General features: G+C 34.0%; 1 non-coding gene across 1 annotated transcript; it reads right to left on the bottom strand.

The window, feature by feature from the left end:
* Window positions 1-6595: 6595 nt before the first annotated feature.
* On the bottom strand, window positions 6596-6680 carry LOC118485332. The gene has a single exon (XR_004875633.1). It is a non-coding gene; the product is annotated as a small nucleolar RNA U36a (small nucleolar RNA).
* Window positions 6681-22713: the final 16033 nt, after the last annotated feature.

Genomic DNA, 22713 nt, shown 5'->3' with positions numbered 1-22713 from the left:
AAAGTTTGGAAATGTGGGACCATGTGCTAGCCGATCGGCTGGCCCGGTCGATCGGCTGGTATGTCCGATCGGCTGGGCTGTTTGAACAGCCTAGCCGTTCGGCCAGCATTTCTGACCTGGTCGGCCTTTCGTCTAACACTTGATTGTTTGTTTATTTGTCATTCTTTCAAGGCATCTTGACAACATGTTGAACTATGATAACCTTCGTTCCTACCTGTTCCCTTGGCTCGAACAGGAATCGCCCAAGTCCGGCCGGTTGAACGGTTCGGAATGTCGGTTTAGAGTTTAACCGATATCGGGTTAACCTTGTATATAGAATCCGAATCTTGAACCCCTTAACTGTTAGAATGATTTTTTAGCCGGTTCAAGCTCCGTTTCTATTGATTTAAAAGCATTGAGTGTAAAAGAGTTGAAAGAAAGTTGGAAATCCTTCTTTCAATCCTTCACCTCATGAAAATGTTTAGATCTATGATAGATCTTAACTTGTTTATGTGGAAATCGGTTAGATCTAAGCTAATCATGGTGGAATGAGGCCAAAACATGATGTTCTTCAAGAACACCATGATGACATCACCCAAGAACACTTAGATCTTAGTGATTTCACGGTTAGAATCCAAGTTTTGAAAGATAGAAAGGTGTAGAATCAAGTAATGATTGAAAACGTACAAGAATTAGAGTGAAAACTTACCGGGATTGAGAGAAATTGGAGAAAAGGTGAAGAAGATAGCTGGTTCGATCAGAGCTTTCCAAAAATGGAAAGTATGACAATGACAGCCCTATTTATAGGCTTCCAAAAGAGGAAAGTGGCAGCCGATCGGCTAGGAACTCCGATCGAGTGGGCAGCTCGATCGGCTGGGAAGGTGCTAGCCGATCGGCTGGCCTGCTCGATCAGGATGCCTTCCTGTTCGATCCACCACGCACTTCAAGTATTTTGCGACGTTTTTCGACGTTTCGATTTCGATGAACGATGATACGGATACGATAGAGTTCCTAGTCAAATCACTTTTAATCCCAACCATTATATCTAACATACAATCTTCTATAAGTCACGTTTCGATGTCGGTTTCGATTGAGTTTGATTGCTTTTCGAGTTTCGATTCGATTTTCGGTTGATTTGCTTGAATACCACCCCAAACATAAAGTAAGCACGCACAAGTAACACATAAGGCACACACGCACGTATAACAATACCACAATTTAATAATTCAATAATTCGAGTCTCGAGCTTGATTGATTGTTAGATCGGTTTGATTACTGATTAGGTTAACTTTATCGCATTGTTACTTCCTATCATTCACCGTCGTAGATCGGTTCGCATTAAAACACGTTCGATTACTTCGATTCTTGCTGAATACAACACTTACTCCACATAATACAACTAAAACACAAAATCGACTATCTACAGTCAAAGAAAGTCAAAGTTGACTTGGACTTTAACTTTGACTTTGACATTCGAAAACACGGGGTGTTACACAAGGGATAATAGATGCAATGCCATATATTATCAAAACAGTTAGGGAAGCTGATAATAAAAGTAACAATAGCAGTAAGCGACCAACTGAACCTGAAGACAGCGTAAACAATGGACCCGTACTTCAAGTGCCCATACCCAAAAGAAGAAGGACCATGTCTTATGGTTGTTCTTATAAGGAATTTTGGTCTTGTAAACCAATGGAATTCTCGGGCAATGAAGGGGCCGTTGCAGCTCTACGTTGGATAGAAAAGACTGAGGTTGTCTTAAAAATAAGCAAGTAGTGCGGAAGAGGATAAGATAATGTTTGCTTCCAATCTGTTTAAGAACTCAGCCTTAGAATGGTGTAACACTATCCTCCAGTCTAGGGGAAGTGATAGGGTTTACAATATGGAATGGGAGGAATTTAAGAACGTGGTGGAAAGGAAATTTTGCCCTCCCAATGAAAAAGAACAGATAGCAAACAATTTTTTAAACCTTAGAATGACTGGAATAGATAGTAAGGGGTACACTACATTATTCTTTGAATATGCTAGAATAGTACCAACCTTTGCATCACCTGAACTAGTATTAATCGCTCGTTACATCTGGGGATTAACCAGTGAGATTATGCATGTAGTCAAGGCAGCTAGACCTCAAACTATAGAAGAAGCTGTAGAACTAGCAAACACCTTGACAGATAAGTTAGTGCGTACTCGAGAAGAAGACCAGAGAAGGAACCTAGCCCAAAGGCTTACCCAAGAATTTCGTTATGAAAATTCCAACCATGGGAGAAATGTAGGTTCTACCTCTGCACCCTACTGCAAGGCCTGCAAAAAGAAGCATTCGGGAAAATGCTCCACTTACTGCAATTTCTGCAAGATACCAGGACACAAGGAAGAAGACTGTAGGAAGAAACCCAATAATGGAATGTGCTTCAACTATGGAGAAAAAGCTCACATCAAGCCGAATTGTCCAAAACTACTTCCAGCCATGGGCAATAAGACTACCAAAAATTCTAGAGCATTTGTTCTAACTGCAGAAGAAGCCAAGATGATTCCGGACGTGATAGCCGGTACGTTTTCAGTTAATGATATTTTTGCTAAAGTATTATTTGACTCTGGTGCAAACCAAAGTTTTATTAATACTTCATTTTGCATACTTTTCAATCAACCATTAACTAAACTCCCACAAGAATGTCAAGTAGAGACAGCAAATGGAGAAACCGTTAGGATTTCTGAAATCTTGCAGGGAGCAAGAATAGAATTTTTAAATCAAAAGTTTATTGCAAACCTTTATCCAATGAATCTAGCAGGACTTGATGTTGTATTAGGAATGGATTGGTTAATAGCCAATAAAGCCAGTATTTTATGTGATCAAAAGTCAATCCAAGTAAATTCACCAAAGAGGAAAAGATCACAATTAAAGGAGATAAGCCATCTAGATCCACGAAATTCATCTCTGTGATGAAAACACCAAGTTATATAAGAAAAGGATCATTAGTGTATTTGATTTCCATAATCACTAACACTAAAGAAAAAGAACTAAAAGATATTCCAGTAGTATCTCAGTTTTCAGATGTGTTTCTAGAATAATTACCAGGACTACCTCCGGACAGGGAAGTTGAATTCAGAATCCATCTGCTACCAGGGACAGCGCCAATTGCCAAATCACCTTACCGTTTGGCACCCGCAGAAATGCAGGAACTAAAGAAGCAATTAGATGAATTGTTGAAAAAAGGATTCATACAGCCAAGTTCATCGCCGTGGGGAGCACCGATTTTATTCGTTAAGAAGAAAGACGGATCTATGCGTATGTGCATTGATTACCGTGAATTGAACAAGGTCACGATTAAAAATCTGTATCTATTACCAAGGATCGATGATCCGTTCGATCAATTACAAGGAGCTCGATTTTTCTCAAAAATCGATTTACGATCAGGATATCATCAATTAAAGGTACAGGAAGAGGACATTTCTAAAACCGCATTTAGAACAAGGTACGGCCATTATGAATTTACTGTCATGCCATTTAGTTTAACCAATGCCCCAGCTGCATTTATGGACATGATGAACCAAATATGTAAGCCATATTTGGATAAATTCATAATTGTCTTTATAGATGATATTCTCATTTACTCTAAGAGTAAAGAGGAACATGCAAAGCATTTGCACGCACTTTTAAGTTTATTGAGAAAAGAAAAGCTTTATGCAAAGTTTTCAAAGTGCGAGTTTTGGTTAGAATAGGTACAGTTTCTTGGACATTTAGTAAATCATGAAGGAATTCATGTGGATCCCACCAAGATCGAGGCAATTACCAGATGGAAAACCCCTGAGTCACCAATCGAGGTTAGAAGTTTCTTAGGTTTAGCCGGTTATTATAGAAGATTTATTCGAGATTTTTCTAGAATAGCCATTCCCTTAACTAAGCTAACCTGTAAATCTATTAAGTTTGAATGGGGACCAAAACAGGAAGAAGCCTTTAGAATTCTTAAGCAAGGACTAACCAATGCACCCATACTAGCGTTACCAGAAGGAACTGAAGACTTTGTAGTCTATTGTGACGCTTCTAAGTTAGGTTATGGATGTGTGTTAATGCAACGTCAAAAGGTTATAGCCTACGCCTCTAGACAACTTAAGAACCATGAAGAGAATTATTCAACCCATGATTTGGAGTTAGGAGCTATAATTTTTACCCTTAAGATTTAGAGACATTACCTTTACGGTAGTAAGTTTACCATTTTTACCGATCATAAGAATCTAAGGTATGTTTTTGGGCAAAAGGAATTGAATATGAGACAAAGACGCTGGATGGAAATACTTAGTGATTATGATTGTAATAACCAGTACCATGCAGGAAAAGCAAATGTAGTAGCTGATGCTTTAAGTCGAAAATATCATGAAAAACCAAGAAGAGTATGTTATCTTAAATTAAATCTACAGATATATTTAAATGAACAGATTAGAAAAGCACAAGAATCAGTAATAAAGGGTGATACTGAAAAGTTGAAAGGAATGATTAAGGAATTAGAACGAGGAACAGATGGAATTTGGAGATTCCATAATCAAACAGGGTTAAAGTCACAGTACCAGTACAATATTGCACACGAATGGGTGTCTTGAATTTGTTTACGTTATAAAGAAATAAAACGTGAATGATTAATTTTTTTTGGTTTATTTAATAAAGTATAAAATGAGTAAAGTTGTAACCGAGGAATTGAGAAAATATCAACGCCTTTAAAGTCACGATGGTTACAAACCAAAGGTTTCTTATCTTCCACATCACCTGAACCCATCTCATTTTCAGTTGTCTCAAATGTTTACTCGACACGGGATTTACAATGGTTGAAACCATAATAATCTTATCACTGCAAATGGCAGAAATTGTCCCTATAACCAAGACCTTCTTTTTATAATAAAACATAACAAACCAAATACTAACTAAAAGGCATCATAAATCAAAAAGTATATATGCAAAAAAAAAGTATAGCGTATTATGGTACCGAGAAAAACTATAAGAGTAAAATCAGTGTTGTTAAGGAATTCATCCTCGACGCTTGAAATAACATACGACACAACTTGGTCAGTGGATGCTGATGTTGAAAATGGTTTCTCGATATACCTATATATTTATTAAGACTAAATTGCATAAATCAACCTTTATATTATACCTAAATCGCACTTCATACATTTCACTATGAAACCGGCAAAACCCAACCTTTATGTTCATGTTTTGTAACGTTCTATTACCTTTATAACTAACGTCGTCCAAAAACTCAGTTAAGTTACCTCACATGCTTTGCATGTGAGGGTACTATGGTTTTTGATTACATAAAGGTTGATTTGTGCAAAAAGATTATTTATAACATAAAGGTTGATTTCTGCAAAAAAATGTTATTATATATATAATAAAATATTTTTTTTTGCAAAAACATTATTATTTGTTAAGAATTATGTATATAAAAAATTAGTTTTAAATTTATTTTATAAAAAAAATTGATTTTAATATTTTTATAAAGTAAATAATAATGACAAGATAAATTACTTTTTATATAAAGTATAAATAAAACATAAATTCTTTTAAAATAAAGTTATTCTAATATCCGCAATATTTTTATAATTATAACGTATGTTTTCAAACTAGTCAAACTAAAAGGTATTTTTTATGTATATTTACGTATGTGTTTATAAAAACAAAACATTAGAAAAAATTATATCGATAATAGAAACTACTAAATTAATTTGACATTCAAAAAAATCGTTAATAAACTCCAGTAAACAAATTCTAAATATATAATATGTTAATAATACAAATGCAATATTAAAAATATATATATGCAATTTAAGACATGCTATTATTTTCTATTGCATTTGTATTAGTATTATTTACATATTATATATTTAGAATTTGTTTACTGAAGTTTATTAAAGATCTTTTTAAACGTCAAATTAGTTTATTAGTTTCTTTAATCGATATAAATTTGTCTAATATTTTGATTTTATAAACACATACTTACATATACATAAAAAATACCTTTTAGTTTAAGTAGTTTTAAAATGTCCGTTATAATATATATAATTATAAGAGTTAAATACAAAATTAGTCCTTGTGGTTTATGGAAAATAATAATGTCACGTACTAATAGTTTAAAATCACATTCTAAGGTTCTAACATTTCATTTTGTAACAACCTAGGGTATTAACACTAACTTTTGTTAATTTGTTTGTTAAGTTAAAATAAAATTACTAAAGTACCATTTTCAACTAGAAGGGCCATTTATGTAATTAATTTATTTTTAATCCAGGGACCATTTGTGTAATTACTCTAGAAAGGCCATTGTGTAAAATTGCATTTCAAATCTACTATTGAAAACAAACTCAATTGCATTTCAAAACAATGTATCGAACTTAAACAAGAAATTAACCACACCAATATATATAAACAAATGTGAATTGTGTAAAATTGTAAATAACATATGTGCGGATAAACCACACGCATCACTTGATATCAAATCACATCAAATCCATTGTTGAAAACAAACTCAATTCAAGATGGATCTTCATATGATGTAGTTGCTTAAATCTGCATATCAAATCATCAGTGCAAAATGGTAAAAAAAAAAAAAAAAAAAAAAAAAAACCAAAGTGGCTTATGTTAAGAAATTCAACCATTTTATATCTTTTACTACATTGCTCTCAGAAGCGTGGATAAACCAATCAAGTTATTTCCGATTGGAATAACTAATTTTATGAATATTTTTATTTTTTAAATTACTTAAAAATAATGTCATGTAAATAAGCTAACAAAACTAAAAATTATGAAAAACAATTGTGCTGTTATTTAACTCAGTGACTTGCTAAGAGTCCTTCTATATGTTGTTTTGTTGTTGAATAAAATCCTCGTTGGCCGGTCAAAAAAAAAAAAAAAAAACTCAACTGCATTTCATAACATTATTTTGAACTTAAACCGAACTTAAACAATAAATTAACCGCAAAATCGATCAAGAGTACCTGCATGGAAATCTTGGAACAAACACCATAACTGCTTCCTTTAGCAATAGAATTCTCAAACACACACTCTTGATATAACAACCCTCCAAAATAATCTGACACCCTAAAAATCATTAAAATGTCCCTATATGTCTTAAAGCATACCCCGTATGAGAAAACCGAGCCCAAAATACCTTTAATTTTGCAAAAATAAAATAAAAACCAGAAAATAGGGCGCTCGCAGGCCGCGTAGCCCTTAGCTACCTCCTACGCGGGGCGCGACAGCCAGTCACCAGGGCGACACCCTGAGCTGCCACGTGGCAGCAACGTGTTGGACCTAGTATGATGACCCGGACAAGCTAGGCCCTTCCACCCCTATGTCGCGGGCCGCGTAAGAAGACCTTTGAGTCTTCGCGGGCAGCGAGGAACTGCAAATCAGGCCCTATAAATAGGAGGCATCGGCTGTTCAGTCGAATCGCTCACACACTTTCTTTCTCTCGAATTTCTGAAGAGTAAACATAATTTCTGGGTATTATACCCCCCTAAATAACGAATTTCTGCCTCGTTGTAAGTATCATAACCCCGGTTACGTATTAGATACGCTGCCCGATTGATCTAGGGTTCCGTAACGACTGTCGTGGTTCTGCCCGACGTAGTCGTTGGAATGCCGTCTCGGGGAGGGTATTACTAATGTAAATATTGGGTTATTATACTAACGCGTGTGCATTTGTGTAAATTATAGATAATCACCAGGAAATCCTTAAAGGAAACCCTAAGACAGCAATGTGAGTCATCTCCTTTTGCAAACTGTTTTTACAAAACCTCATATGATTAACATTATATTAAACAGTGATTGAGTATTTGTATTCTATATTATCGTCACTATGTTGGGGTTTTATATACAAAATTTGTTACTACATTGTGAGTAGTAACATGAGCACAAGTCGGGTTGACAGTACCGTGGGTGGTAATAAAAGTAGATGGAAACAAATGTAATTGCACGACCGCCCTCAGTACTGTACAATGGTTTTACTCAACTTGATTAAACTGAGATTCACTCACCAGTATTTACCACTGATAAAATATTTTTTAAATTCGTTTTAGGTAACAAAATGTGAAAGCCAAATAGAAGCCAACTGGACAGCACTGAAGGCTTGGAAAAGTGGCTATAAGGTTCCCTAAAATAAAGAGATGTTTTTATTAAATAAAATAGCGTGTATCCCTATGAAAATGTGTGTACTTAAAACTTGGGATTTTTCCCACGTGTTTAATATTATAAAAGTGTGGTATTTTACTCTGATAAAATATTTCCTAACTACGGTCCTGATGTAATTTCCGCTGCCAAATTGATAAACACCGATACCACCAAAACTGATGCTCGCGGCCGCCCGTTCCCGGGACAGATAGGGGGCGGGGATTGCGACACTTGAGCTTGAGCCATCATCAACGTCTCCAACATCCTCGTATACTCCACCGAAGTAGTTTTGAAGAGTATGCTTGTAGTGAGGTTGTTGGTCGTCCATGTTTTGTGAGAGGAACCGTGAGGGTAGGGCAGGGTTGGGTTTTAGTTTTTAATTGCAGAGTAATTACACAAATGGTCCTTGGATTAAAATAAAGTTAATTACATAAATGACCCTTGTAGTTGAAAAGGGTACTTTAGTAATTTTATTCTAACTTAGTTAGTGTTAATACCCTTGGTTGTTATAAAATGAAATGTTAGAACCTCAAAATATGATTTTAAACTATTAATACCTGACATTGTTACTTTCCATAAACCACAAGGACTAACGGTATAATTACTTTGCTTGTTACAAAATAAAATGTTAGAACCTCAAAATATTCTTGATATACAATAACTTTATTTTAAAAGAATTTGTGTTTTAATTATACTTTATATAAAAAGTAATTTATCTTGTCATTATTATTTACTTTATAAAAAGTAATTTATTTACTTTATTTTATAAAATCAGAATTTTTATAAAATAAATTTAAAACAATTTTTATATATGTTTATATATATAAATATAGGAAAATTGGTATTTACTAAACCACCCTTTAAACAGTTGGTAAATAATAATCCAACCTACAGAATTGGTATATAATAATCATACCTATCAATATGTTGGTACTCAATGAACTTCTGTTAATTTTTTTTAACTGAAGTTAGTTTTTAAGTTTTATTTATTACACAAACAGTCCCTGTAGTTATAAGTTACTAGTTTTAAGTTTTATTTATTACACAAACAGTCCCTGTAGTTATAAAAAAAAATCATAAAAATTCTAAAAAAAACAAAAAAAATCTTAAAAAATCAAAAAAAATCTAAAAAATTAAAAAAATTCTAAAAAATTCTAAAAAATCAAAAAATTTCTAAAAAATCATAAAAATTCTAAAAAACCAAAAAAAAATTCTAAAAAAATCATAAAACTCTAAAAAATCAAAAAAATTCTAAAAAATCAAAAAATATTCCCATATGTGTGTATACGTGTGTGTGTGTGGATTTATAAGCGTCAGTAAGTTTCAGTAATGTGGTATGTTGGTACTAGTGTTGCTAAACTTCAAATGTTGCAGTATGTATATTTGTTTGATGTACATTTCTGATTTATGATAATGGAGAATATACTTTCTGTTTTTTCTCGTCCCTCAACTGATCAAGAAGTCCCTCAACTTTCCGATTTCTCATAAGATTCTGATGAAAAAACAGCGTTAACAAATTAAAGATATCAAATGGTGATCACAAGAAAGCGATTAGGTACCTGAAATAGGTTTCAACTTCTTCATCGATTTTGAGTTCTAATTACATACAAACACTTCGTTTCTATGTAAGGTTTTGCAGTTTATATTTGCTAGGGTTTTATTATATATTTCTTCCCTTCTAGAAAACTTTTGTTCTTTTATTAAAAGCCATGTAAGCAAAATCACTGTACAACCGGTTCCCAGTTACTTTTCTAAAAATATTTCACAGTAATGTTCAGATTTAATAAATTGAGGGACTTAAACATGCAAAAACTGGGCATGTTTTTTTTTTGAGGTGTTTGCTCTTTCATTTAAAGGGTTAAGGATCTAACATGACTGTGATGTATTGATTGTTGCGTTTTGAATATTATATCGACAACTTGTGTTGTCGGGGTCGTCCAAAAACAAAGGAAACTCTGCCCGTTTTTCGTAAAATTTCCGTAAGATTTTTTGATTTTTTTAATTTTTTTAAGATTTTTTTTATTTTTTAGAATTTTTTGATTTTTTAGAGTTTTATGATTTTTTAGAATTTTTTATTTTTTAGAATTTTTATGATTTTTTTTATTTTTTTTGATTTTTTAGAATTTTTTTGATTTTTTTCTTTTTTATAATTTTTTTGATTTTTTTAAGATTTTTTTGTTTTTTTAGAATTTTTATGATTTTTTAGGATTTTTATGATTTTTTTATAACTACAGGGACTGTTTGTGTAATAAATAAAACTTAAAACTAGTAACTTATAACTACAGGGACTGTTTGTGTAATAAATAAAACTTAAAAACTAACTTCAGTTAAAAAAAATTAACAGAAGTTCATTGAGTACCAACTTGTTGATAGGTAGGATTATTATATACCAATTCTGTAGGTTGGATTATTATTTACCAACTGGTTAAAGGTTGATTTATTAAATACCAATTTTCCATAAATATATAATTATTAACAAATAATAATGTTTTGCAAAAAATATATATTTTACTATATATATAATAACATTTTGCAAAAATCAACCTTTATGTTATAAATAATCTTTTTGCACAAATCAACCTTTATGTAATCAAAGACCATAGTACTCTCACTTGCAAAGCATGTGAGGTAACTTGACTGAGTTTTTGGACGACGTTAGTTGTAAAGGTTATAGAACGTTACAAAACATGAACATAAAGGTTGGGTTTTGCCAATTTCATAGTGAAAGGTATGAAGTGCAGTCTAGGTATAACATAAAGGTTGATTTATGCAATTTAGTCATTTATTAATGTGTTTTATCTTATACAAAATAAAATTGTATACATGCTCATAACGATGATAATGCCATTTCTTAATCTGAAACAAGTTTAGTATACCTTGTCTTAAACAAATTAATTTATTCAAGATCATAGTTAACAAAGAGTCTACTACCATCAAATGTGTTAGAAACACCACATTTACCTACATCTTTTAAAACTAATAAAAGCCATACCTAGGGGACACATGTCCCTTATCTAGAGCCTCTAAACCTCATTTTCCCGCCATTTTTACAATTCCTGATTTCCCTTGAGTGAACCCGAACGCGGGATCCGAATTCCTAATACGGGGCTCCATTCCATATATAAAACAAACATGTTTCATCTTCTTGAACACACTTCATTCGCCACCTAGGGTTTCTACAACTTGAATCTTATTTCTGCCTCTCCTTCATCATTCATTATTGCATCTCTGAGGATCTCAAATCGTCATCAACAAGGTATGACTTCCTCTTCTCACCTAGGGTTTGTTCGATAGTTGTCGTTCTTCCATCCGTCTGCCTCATTGATTCGATTTAGTATTCTTCATTCAAAAGGTTTTTTTTTAGGGTTACTAATGTTCTGGATTTCGATTAAGGTTTCTTTAGGGTTTTTTTTCTCTAATTCTCTAATTTTTTGCCATACAATCATTTTTGTTCTTTGATTTGTGTTTTGGGTCTGTTTCTTGATTGAGAATCATGTGTTATCCCTAATTTATTTTATGGGTCTGCAAACTATGCAATATTCTGATCATACATATTGTTGAATGCTGATTATCTTTTTTTTTAGTGTTTTGCATTCGTTCGTAATCTAGGGTTTCTCCATCTTCAATCATACATATGTTCTGATAATCAAATGTCTTTATCACAAAGGTACGAATCCCTTCCATATCTATAAACATTTTTATTATTGATTATATTTATTTTTCTTTGGCTTTCAAACATAGTACCAGATCTGCAGATCCGCCATTGTTTCTTAACTAGCCATCACTAAGTTAAAGGAAAACTCTAAATCTCAAAACTTTGAAGCAAAATTTGCGTCTGAATATTTTTGAAAAATCACCCCGGTTAAATAACTTTTCTGATTGTTGTTGTTCTATTCTTTAATTTTGTCATATCCTAAGATTCTGAGTAGTTTCTGATAATTGCTTCGGATTTGTGATTCCTAGGCATGTTGTTCTTCCTCGGGAAGTTGTGAAGGTATTTATAAAGACTCGGCTTCTATCCTAAGTATATTGTAGATTTTCATATGTTATTAAGGTATTTTTTGTGAAGGTATTTATAAAGAATCCGCTTTTATCTATGAAGGTATTTATAAATCTTTTATATACAAAGAAATAATATATTTACCTGTGATATCTGATGGGAGAACTACAGCCTTCACTGCATTATGTGACACATATGGTATATTATGTCATTCGTTATCTCTTTTTGCAGGCTATGATCCGTGTGTGAAGATTATGGCTATGATGGCATGTGTGAAGATGATGAAAACATAGATCACATAAAATTCATGTAAGCATACCTCACCAGCAACAATACACCATGCTAAAAGACACATTAAATAACACAATAGCTATCATTCCTTAAAAATAACATACCATGCGCAGGTACTGTGTCAACGCAACAATCACTAGATGTCAAGGGATTGTTTTTGTGTATTTAATTTTAATAACCAATCAAAAATTTTATGATCCGTAATCATCTTTTTGTTAATTAAGTTGTTCTGGTGTGTCACTTTTTTTATGTGATTGATGAGGAAGGTTATACAATTTGTCCATTTTATTTCTGAGTGGGGGGAATTAGAATCTGTGATGATTCTGGCTCTTTTTTTTTTTTGTTAAGACGTGCTTTTATGATCTTGAACTGGGTTTGTTGTTTACTAAAAAAGATAGAACTTTTGTAAATATTTATCATCTTTCAATGTTGAAAAGGCATGTGAGAGTGAGTTGTTAGTGTTTACCGAATGTCGTTGATTGTTGACATGTTATATTATATTAATATGGTTAAAATTAAAATAAATTTGGACTTCGGTTTTATCTGACTACTGATACGGTCTTTGTTTTTTGTGTTTTTTTTTCACATCCCTAAATATGAGAAAAGCTACTTTCTTCATTTTAACTTGAAAGGTAGATTTTAAACTAACTTATGTGATTTTTTTGACAGGTGTGTTGTTCCAGGCGTTCATCAAAGTGTGCTATTAATTTGTTATTAGATTTAGAATTTGCTTTTGATTTTGATTTTGATGTTCGTTTGTGAGTTAATTTGATTTTGTTTATGTAGGATTGCATTGAGACACTCGACATCGGCGAAACAGCCACTGCCAAATCGAAAGGTCATAACTTTATCTTATTCGTAAACTTTACGACAACCCGGGGTATGATTTTTTTTGAGACTAGGCCTCCAACAGGTTCAAATAATTCATTTTGTAGAATTTGGACTTCTGTTTTATCTGACTACTGATACGGTCTTTGTTTTTTGTGTTTTTTTTTCACATCCCTAAACATGAGAAAAGCTACTTTCTTCATTTTAACTTGAAAGTTAGATTTTAAAGTAACTTATGTGATTTTTTTGACAGGTGTGTTGTTCCAGGCGTTCATCAAAGTGTGCTATTAATTTGTTATTGGATTTAGAATTTTCTTTTGATTTTGATTTTGATGTTCGTTTGTGACTTAATTTGATTTTGTTTATGTAGGATTGCATTGAGACACTCGACATCGGCGAAACAGCCACTGCCAAATCGAAAGGTCATAACTTTATCTTATTCGTAAACGACAACCCGGGGTATGATTTTTTTAGACTAGGCCTCCAACAGGTTCAAATAATTCATTTTGTAGAATTAGGGATTTAACTGCCAGTGGGAATGGTGGTTCCGACGTTTTTTATTACGATGTCCTTTCATATTTTTTTGGTTTTATCGATTAGTTGGATTTCTGTTAATGAATTTAGATGCAATTTAGATATAACTCTTTATATGTCTTCCTTTTTAGAAAAGCTATCATCCATGACTCTCTAAATAACCTAAGATTATGTGTTTGGGGGGGGGGGGGGGGAAGATAAGGGTGCAAAAGAGATGTCACCTAGGACCACAAGATGTGGGACAATGCCATCTTAGGGCGCGAAAGGGGGGTGGAGTTTAATTATTTAGGTATTTTTTGTGTTCGTCACTAAACTCTAACACACCTTTAGTTATATTATTTTTTATATTATTTTTTCAGCCCTGTTTATATAATAACTTCATTTGCTTGCACTCATTTGAATGCACTTTTTAACCATTTTCAATCTAAACTTTTTTTTTTGCACTTACTTTACAAACTAGGAAAGAGGTAACAACTGTTGAAGATCCATTTGATGCGCCCACTTACAACATACCAGAGAAGCTAATGACATTTATAGAATGAGCTTCATATAGTGTTGTAATCCTGGCTCGACTTGGAATTGTTGCTGCCGCTATAGTGGTTAAAGAACTTATCTTTGAACCAAACGAGTAAGACTTGGTGGTAGTTACATAATTTTTATATTTTTTTAGTTGTCCATTTTTGTTATTTAATGGATTTTTGTAATTTTTTAATCAGGTAAAAGGTTTTTAGCAAAGCTTTGCAGTTTGCACATGATTCAAGATGACAATTAGTTTTTTCATTGGCTGAGGTCTGTATTAGATTTGTGTTTCATACATTGTCACTTTTGTAATATTATTCCTGGGTACCAGCTTTGTGTCACGATCGACTCACCGATTACTCGATACAGTCAAGAAAACAGAAATCGAGCAGCCCGCCAACGGATTCCCATTAGAGTTTGGAAAGATGATGATGATGGTGTTGAGCATGTTGAGGTTAGTCTTAATAATTTCTAACTTCCATATAAATCATGTTTTAAGGGGCCTGAACCAACAACGAAATCATTAGAGCAAATTTATAATATTTTTTATTGGCACCTTGTGAAGAAGATCACGAAACTTGCCAATCTTATTTGATGATGCGAAACAAGGAGAGAAAACACAATCTTACATTTCAGGTTTGTGTTTAATCTATATTCTTAAAAATTGGTTATTTTTCCAAGATTGTTACTTCCATTTGTTAAGTTTTTTTTTTTTTCAATTCTAGGAATGGGGTTACGGATCCTCCGTTTATAATATCTCTAAGAATAAGTTTTGAAGTTAGCGGTGGTTCAATGGTTTTAGGGTACATAAGCATCAATTTTAAAAAGAAATACCATTTGTTCAAATATGAAAGCGGGTGTGTGAAAATTGATCGGTTGGAACAAGTAAAACCAACGTTATGTACAGGTACAACACACTTGACTTTGATTTTGACTTTATAAGTCATTATTATAAGCTATGTTTTTTTTCTATTGAGAAGGTGCTAGGAAGAGACTGGTTAAGCATCTGGGATTAGAAGGGTCGTATATTCCACAAACATGCCTTGAACAAATGAAGCTCGAAAAGCTCTTGAATGAAGTCGTGGTACAAAAGCTATACTACATTAAAAAATTTAAAATAATTTGTAAAACCACAAGTTAGGATGACAAGTATTGTACATATTTAACAATTGACCATTTACAATGACATGAATATGTAGTCTCAAGTTCGGTAGAGAGTTCCAAGGGGCAGACGCCATTGGTTGTATATTGCAATGGAGGAACCGACTCACTAAAAGGATGCGAGCAACCACGTTCTAAGGGTATGTGAGGGCGGTTCTATATAACACGTTTGTAAACCTTATATATTATTTATCATTGATTGATGTTGCAAAACCACACTTTGCTACATGATTTTTGTTACTATTCTCCCTAATTGTTCATGAACATTACACTTTGGTTGATTCTGCCTATGGCAATTGCAAATTACATGTTTTCCTTTGTAGAATATGGGTTAAATTTTGCATACATGATTGCTAACTGCAATCCTTGTAGTTTAATCTTTATTGTTTCTATTTCCTTCGTCGACAGGTTTTAGGTTTATAGTATTTTGCAGGCTAATCTTCATAATTACGTGTGACTAAATGTATGATCATGCGTACAGATTGCTAATGTTTTATCGGCATTTGTTTTTTTGTTTAGACATTCACGGTCTTTATGATCATGCGTACAAATTCTTTATGATTAACAACGTATTTTGTTTTTAAAAGTAACAAACATATCATTTTTCAACACCGCGAAATTCGCGGGTATTATCACTAGTTAAAAATATAATCAATTTAAATATCATTGAAATACAAATTGGTATTTACAATTTAGAATCTGTTATAATAATAATAATATTTTTTGACATTTAAATTACTTAATAAAATATCGTATATTTTACCTTTGATTTGATTTGATTTGATTAAAAGATAACATATTCAAATATTTAGTTGGAAAAAAAAAAGAAGTTAAAATTCGAATTTGAAATCGTAATATAGGTAATATACGAAGTAATTATGTATTTCATTTAAAAAGATTTTCCTACCATACAAAATAAAAAATGCTTACCAATTTGAAATTTGAAAATTATTCAATAGCAATGAGTTTCATATAATATAACATCTATGCTTTAAAATTAAAAGTTAGTAAAATGATAACTTGATTGGTCTTAATTTGCTCCATAATTATATTACCATCATAATGAAATATTTTATATTCGCCAATAAACAAATAAATGTTGTTAAATTAGGAAGTTAATAAATGATAGTTAAAAATTCAAAATTGATTGAAATAGATTTAGAAATCTGCCATAAATAAACATATTTCAAATTTCAAAAATTTGAAAATATATATAACTGAATATTCAATAAAATGAGTTTCATATAATATAAAATCTATGTTTAAAATTAAAGATTAGTAAAATAATAATTTGATTGGTCTTAAAGTTGCTAATTTAGAAAGTTAACAAATGATAATTGCAAATTAAAGAAAATTTAAATTAATTTAGAAATATGCCATAAATAAACATATTCCATTTTATTGGAGAGTTCAAATTACAAATTAAGAATAAAAAGAATAATTTATTGGAGAGTTCAAATTACAAATTAAGAATAAAAAGAATAAAGGGTAAACACGCAATTCGAATAAATCATTTAATGAGTATATCCTTTATTTTTGTTATTCAAATTAATGAACCCTAATTATTTAATGAGTCATCCAATAAAATAGTTTTGCACCTTACACAATAAAAACAATCATGCACATGATCCTACATATTCAACGTTTCCTACACCATAAAAAAATGTTTTGGTGTGAGGTACAGAATGTGTACGACCGTAACACTTTTAATTAATTTTGCGACTCATAATAAAATATGTGTAGGACACAACACTTTTAAATTATTTTGTCACTTCTAATAAAATTGGTGTAGGACCAACACATTAGTGGTGGTGAAGGAGGAAATTTGGTCACTTTTGCCACTTTAGTCCAAAACTCAAACCTTTTGAATTTGGGTCCATGTGGTTTCAATTTTATTGCCATTTTCATCTAAAAGCAAAATCTGGTCAAACTTTTTTAGTTAACATCCAGTTTTTTTTTTTTTTTTTTTTTTGTCTTTTTCCTCCCTTTAAATGAAGGACAAAATGGTCTTTTAACGTTTTATTATAACAAATTAAAAAAATTAAATTTGGCCATATAAATCAGTGGAAAAGTAAATCAGTATTTTCTCTCTCTCTAACCTACACACACTCTCTTTCCCTAACCTACAGACCACCACCTGGTTACCGCCACTACCCGGTTACCACCACTACCCGACCATCACCAACATTCTCTAACCTACACACACACACACACACACACACACTTTCTAACTTACAGACCACCACCACTCGACCACCACCACCACTACCTGGTGCCCCTACCACCCAGTTACATCCACCACCTGAATTGAAAAACCCCAAATTGAAAGACTTAACTAAAAACAAATCCTACAAAACCCCAGTTTTAATTTCAATTCACCATCTCCCCAAAAGGGTTCATCACAAATCTAATTTCCCCTAAACCCACAAAACCCCACCTCAAAAAGCTTTGATCAGGCACCAAAAATACCCATAAATCAACCAATCATGTCAACTGAAATACCTATCCCAGATCCAAAATCGATGCTAGCAAGTCTGATCCGCCCCCATTCACTCATCCCCACTAACCCCTAACTAAAACCATCCAACTGTCGTGACCTTATATAGATCAGGTTACTGAGAAAAAGAAAGAGATGATGAGAATGGTGTTCTGGTTTTGACGGCAGTGGTGTTAGGTTTTTGATAGTGGGTGATGGCAGTTCCAGTGTCAGAAGGTAGTGGGTGGAGGTGAGATCTCAACTAGTTCTAGTGTGGTAGGTGGTGGCTAGAGGTGGTTGTTGGTGGTGGCGATTTTTGGAGTGATGGATTGTGGTGGCTGGAGATGGTTGTTGGTGGTGCCCGGAGGTGGTTGTTGGAGACTGTAGAGAGAGGTATCGAGATAGAAATAGAGCTAGAGTGAGAGACTAGATTTTCTTTATATCTATGCTAGGTTAGAACCCCGTGTATTACACGGGTTGAATAAATATAATTTTATATACTAAATAATAAAATGGTTATATCTTGTAAAAACTCGTGTATTGCATGATTTGAATAAACATATGTCTTACACGAATGATGTAATACGTTAACACATTTAATCATCAAGATGTGTTTTCTAACAAAATGAACTTTGAGGTGCTATTTACTTATTGTAACATCTCATTTTATTTTTTATTAGGTTAGAGAGCTGTGTATTACATGGTTTATAACATTTTACTTTGTTTTCTTTATTTATTATTAGGTTAGAAACTTACGTATTACCTTACCTGATGTTGGATAATCAATAGAAAAAAAGAAAAGAAATATTTTAGTAAAAAATATTAAATATACAAGAGATAAGCTGGATATTATGATTTAATATTATTATTTCATTGGAGTGTAAAACGGGATAATGGGATCCTAAAATTCACAAGAATGTTTTTATTACTGAAAAAATTTAGGTGTTAATTATATCTCTTAGTGATTTCTTTTTAATACGTCTTAAAAGTTAAGAACCTCAAACATGTTCTCTCCCAAGAAAATAATATGAAACCTTCAATGCATTAAACTTTATTAAACATATGAATTATTTTGTATTAGTATTAAATAAATTTAATAGCAACTAATCGATTTATTGATCACATAACATTTTTTTAATTTCTAGGCCGAAACTTTTGAACGTCCCTAAATTAACTGTTGCAATCAATAGTAACTGAGTTGTTGTTGCCCATAAGCAGCAATTAAGCATTCGTCTGTTACTGCCTTCAGCATGAGTCATCGGTCGAAACCAAGTAACAACCCATGTTTTCCATCATCAGTAAATAGGTAATAATTTCCAAGTTGTTGCCATCAGTAGAAACTACAACTTCTAACGGTAATTGAGTAGCATGAACGAAGCTCGCCCAGTGACAAGTACTGTATTAACATAAAGTTCTTGTTAAGATCGACCGTTAGCATCACCATCAGTAGTAAGTAGTAACCACATTACTATGGACATTGCTTGTCATCAACAAGTTTTTTTTTTTGAAAGGAGAACTTCATTAGAACAAACCAAACCTGAAAACCGGGCCGGGACGAAACAACAAACAACCATACATAATTACAAACTTACACCAATCGTTCCAAAGGATGGACCGAAAGGAAGATCTATGTTTAAACCAAAAACACCCCATGGATCTAACCTCACTGAAGATATCTTCCACTTTGACTTGTATACCCGAGCAAACCGCCTTGTTTCTGGCTCTCCAAAGACTCCAACACGAAATGTAAATAATACCTTGGACTACCTTCTTTTCAATCGGCCCCATCCCACTAAATTTGTGAATTTCCAGAAGATCTTTGAAAGAAACGGCAAAAATATTCGGTAAATGGCACCACCTACTAATCTTCTGCCAAAGAACAGAAGCCGTTAGACACGAAATAAAGAGATGGTCCACATATTCATCTTCGCAACCGCATAACGAGCAAATCCCGGCACCGACCGAAATACCCCTTTTCAGAAGCGTGTCGGCTGTAGGAATTCGGTTCATCTCTGTCCTCCATACGAAAATGTTACACTTCATCGGAATCCACTTGCACCAGTCTAGCGAAAACCAAATGCCGTTCAGGTTATTTATTGACAGTAAAGACTTAACCGATTTCACCGAGAAAGACCCCGAAGATTCCCCGCTCCACCTCCATTTGTCTCTACCGTTGGTCAGAACAACCGAGGACAGCTTGTCCGACAACCCCACCAACTCCTCTAATTCCTCTGTCGAGTCAGGATCATGTCTCCACAGCCATAAACCTTCGCCGTCTAACTGGTCTCTCACGGAGCAAGTCTTGACAATTTCCAGCCGGAATAATTCAGGAGATAGATCCTTGAGCGGAACTTCTTCTAGCCAAGGGTCAAGCCAGAAGAAAATTCTATCGCCCGAGCCTACATCACCTTTAAAATAGCTCCAAAGCAGCTTATTCTCCGCGACCGAATAGCTAAAAATCCTGCAAATATTCACCCAAACTCCCCCTATCCCTTTATTAGCCGGAAGAAACAACCACCCAGAGCCGCCCGAATGGATCGACTCGATCACCTTAACCCATAAGTTATCGTTCTCACTTTTGAATCTCCATCCCCATTTACTTAACAAAGCCACATTTGCATTCTTTAGTTTACGCAACCCCAAGCCCCCAGCTTTCTTAGAAATCGAGACCCTATCCCAAGCCACCCAGTAGGTTTTTTTAACATCATTCGAGCCACCCCACAAAAAAATTTTAATGATGCTTTCGAGATCTTTGTTTACTTGTTCGGGAGCTTTGTACGAAGAAAAATAGTAAGTGGGGAGGCTTTTAAGAATGGAGCGAATTAACGTTACTCTACCACCTATAGAGGTTACCGAAGCCTTCCAAAGAGAGAGTCGTCTCTCGAAAACCTCGTAAGCCGGTCTCTAGTTGTTAATGCGGTTCATATTAGCTCCAACCGATAAGCCTAAAGATTTGAAAGGAACCGAGTCAGCTTTGCACCCAATCCAGTCAGCCATTTCCTCCACTTCCGAGTTGTTAATCCTGAAACCAAAAATACTAGATTTACTAAGATTTATCTTCAAACCGGAGCAGGCATGAAAACACCTCAATATTCTGATCACATTGGAAATATTCTCTATATTCCACTCCCCCATAATAATAGCATCATCTGCATAAAATAAGTGAGACACACAGGGACCATTCTCAGGAAGATTGATACCTTTAAAGATGTTCTCTTGATAGGCCTTGTTTAGCATGCACGATAAAGCTTCCATCACCACCCCGAAAAGAAACGGGGACAGCGGATCGCCTTGTCTCATACCCTTACTACACCCGAATTCGAAGGTAGGGGACCCGTTAACCAAGACCGACACCCTGGCCAAAGTAAGAATACCCGACACCCAGCCACGCCACTTATCTTGGATTCCCATTTGCCGAAGCACATCAGAGACAAAATTCCAGTTCACATTGTCATAAGCCTTCTCGAAGTCGATCTTGAGAAAAAAGACCTTACTTTTGTTTTTTCTGACCCAAGAAATCATCTCATTAATGACAAGGGGACCGTCTAAAATGTACCTCCTGCTAAGGAAAGCTGATTGAGAGTCTGAAATCACCGCACCGAGAACTTTTTTCAGCCTGGACGCCAGAATCTTGGAAATTACTTTATTAATAACTCCTACCAAACTGATAGGCCGGTAGTCAGATAACCCCATCGGATCTCTCGTCTTCGGAATAAGAGCGATGAAAGCTGTAACACCTCGAATTTTTGTGTCCAATGATGTGTTAACACGTGTCATTTGTTTACATGTGGCATTGATATTAAATAAAGGACTAATATTGACAAACCTTGAAAGTATATAAATTCGAGGGTTATAAATGTCAAACAAGGGTAAATATACTGTATAGTAACCCTAAGTGGTGCTTTTACCTTCAAACGAATAAATCATGGATCGTACGGAAGCGAAACGCGGAAGAAAGTGAGAGATTACAAGCTACAGGGGTTAACTGTGTCAACATGTTTAATTATACCTCTGAGTGACCCTTTAACGCTCCCGAGGCTTTGTAACAGTATTATACGCTCACTAGAATATACTATATAAATTCCACGAAGTTCCGTTTTAAAACGAGAAAGTTATGATCGAATTCGTATGAGAAGGGTTAAAAGCGTCAACAATGAAAGTTAAGGCTTTCCGAATAATTAATAAACTAACCAGGGACTTAGCATTGCGGGTAAGTAAAACGAGGTCCTTAGTTGTAATTAACCGAGGGCCAAACCGCAAAGTTACCCCTTCAAACCCGAAAGGTCAGGTTAATAATTACGAAAGATTTCGTTATTAATTACCAGATTCTCGTCATCATTACAAAAGATTTTAAAAACTTGAAAATCTAACCTCTCGCGACCCGCGTTAAGTTTCGGGTTAAGTGAAGGCGGGCCGCGAGCCTTCTAATTGTACGCGCCTGGATTTAAACTTCAGGCGGCCCGCGTTAAAACATGCATGGATCCTCCATGCGGGCCGCGTGGGACGCCCAGATGCAGAAACCTTGGATTTTTATGCCTTTTGAGCTAGTGAACGATCAAACCATCAATAAATGAGGCATGGGCGCCCCCTACTCGACCCATAACTCTCTAGGACACCTGCCCATCATCCATACTCCTCTGTAGTGTGAGTTGTAATGATCTCATGGCAATTTGAACACTATAAATAGGCATGTTTGGTTCATAACCAACACACACCTCAAACACTCAACTACTGATCATTCTAAGAGCTCTCAAGCTTCCTTCTCTGTTC

Source organism: Helianthus annuus, chromosome 12, assembly GCF_002127325.2.
Source record: "Helianthus annuus cultivar XRQ/B chromosome 12, HanXRQr2.0-SUNRISE, whole genome shotgun sequence".
Lineage (NCBI taxonomy): Eukaryota > Viridiplantae > Streptophyta > Magnoliopsida > Asterales > Asteraceae > Helianthus > Helianthus annuus.
This window is presented reverse-complemented; position numbering and strand designations above follow the sequence as displayed.